A 2,371-nucleotide genomic window follows, 5' to 3' on the forward strand; every position below is an offset into this window, starting at 1 on the left:
TTGAACCTGACAGACGGACCTGATCAGGTGTCACCGTCTACCTGATAGGGAGGGGCCCAAGATTACCTGAGAAAACGCCGCCTTGAACCTGACAGACGGACCTGATCAGGTGTCACCGTCTACCTGATAGTGAGTGGCCCAAGATTACCTGAGAAAACGCTGTTTTGAACCTGACAGACGGACCTGATCAGGTGTCACCGTCTACCTGATAGGGAGTGGCCCACGGCCCAAGATTACCTACCTGAGAAAACGCTGTCTTGAAGTCAGTTCTAATGGTGGTGACTACATTAGTCCAGTGCTGTGGGGGAGATTGGAGGTGAGTAGATTCACTGGGGGGTGATTGACGGGCGTGGAAATACACACTATCCTGCACTGGTGGCAGGAGACAGGTCCAAACGACAGCAGCCGTCATTCCTGTAATATGGCAGTGGCGTGTGATGAGATTTTCAAAAGGGGAAACTATAAACCCACCGACCCATACCTATTGGTCTGTCTGGGGGACTTAACACGGAGGATACCAGTCTGAAATTTCCTTGCTAAACAAGTAGCAAAAGTTGGTTGCGATGGGCATCCACTCGTAACATTTCTGTAGCTAAAACCAAATGTCAGTCCAAAAGCAATCACCCTAGCTAGGAGGGCTCATTGAGAGGCTGACGAAAAACGCCGACCCCGTCTTAACACGGGAAAAGACGAGGAAGAAGAAGAGGAAGAAGAAGAAGAAGAAGAAGAAGAAGAATGGTCACCCTTACTCTGATTCTGATGGTCATCCATTCAATTATCAACAATGTGCAAAGTTGCCTAACTTCAGTATTGAAAATTAGGGGTGCAAAAATCCTATGACCGCCTTACAATCTGTTGGATATGCAATGTGCAACACAATTGATATTAGTGGAGATGTCACTTTTACCATTAGATTTTGTCTAGATTCCCGTTCTGAGTACCTATATTTTTTTATATATATACGAGATGTCACTTTTACCATTAGATTTTGTCTAGCTTCCCATTCCCGTCCTGAGTACCTATATTTTTTTATATAAAATTTTGAGTTCAACCAACTGGAAGAAGAACTTACTATCAGGTAAACCTGACAAGTAGACCTGATCAGGTCCGCCTGTCAGGTCTACCTGATGGTGTGTGTGCTCAACAGGTATCAGGTAGAACTGACAGGTACACCTGGTCAGGTCCGTCTGTCAGGTCTACCTGATAGTGTGTGGCTTTCCTTACATACATGTTGTTCTTACATACATACGAAATTGTTATTATCTAATAAAGAAAATAAAACATCAAACATCCCGAAAATGGGGGAAAGTTTGGTCAGTAAATTCCAGGGTCGGCGCGGATTTTCATTTCGACTCACCAATATCAACTGAAACAGGGAAACGCCCCCCAGGAGTCCGTGACAGATGTCCGCCCCTGCTTGAAACCCGGCCTGTATTACCATAGCAACGTCCAGGGGCGAGTTTAGAGATAGGGAGAAACCTCCAGGCCCGGACCTAGTTCCTCCTCCCTCTGCTGTAAAATAGAATGGAAGAGAATTTAACTGAGTTGAGGGGGAGCCCGATGGTAACGCGGAAATATTTCAACTGGTTACTTTCTGGTGTTTTCGGTCTGATGAGAATAGAATAGAACAGAATATACCTTGTTAATCTTGCTGGGATAGGACTGAAAAGTCCCTTTACTCCAGCAGTAGGCTACTACTATTATTGTGGTCAAATTCTCAAATATATTGAGGATAAAATTCCATACCTTGGCTGGGATTGAACCCACGCCCTCTTGTTTACCAGGCGAGCGCGGCGCCTTGACCACTACACCACCGAGGTAGGTAAAATATAATTCTAACACTTCTAGATCCAGACTAATCCAGAGATAAATCGATTTGAATAATACCTACCAGTGAATTGAGAAGAATTTTCCTCTCTTCTTCTTTTTTTTTTTACGATATTTAAAATGTTCACCTACGGGAAGTGTGAGTTGGAAAGGATAAAGAAAATCGTTCCCTTTAGGTCCGACCACTGCAGGGACAAAGTTTCAGGGGGGGTCGGTCTGGTCTGAATTTTATTAATTAATATAATGTCACATGCAGTAACTCCTAGTATACTGCTGTCCCCGCAGGAGGATCGGTGCGGGGGAGTGGAGCAGCCTGGTTTGTGTCGAGCTCGTAGCCAGTAAGCAACGTTGAAGCTGCGCCCAAGGCACGTTTGAGCAGATGTACTTGGCGGGGACTAAACTTACCCATTCAAAAAAAAAATATAAATAAATAAATGATAAATAAATAATAAATAAATAGTGTTATACGATAAATTACATGGATGTATTAATGTAAAATACAAGATTGATCCTTGATTACGCTTTTTTTTTTTTTTTTTTTTTT

This window comes from Diaphorina citri, unplaced genomic scaffold (assembly GCF_000475195.1).
Source record: "Diaphorina citri unplaced genomic scaffold, Diaci psyllid genome assembly version 1.1 scaffold2432, whole genome shotgun sequence".
In the NCBI taxonomy this organism is placed as follows: Eukaryota; Metazoa; Arthropoda; class Insecta; order Hemiptera; family Psyllidae; genus Diaphorina; species Diaphorina citri.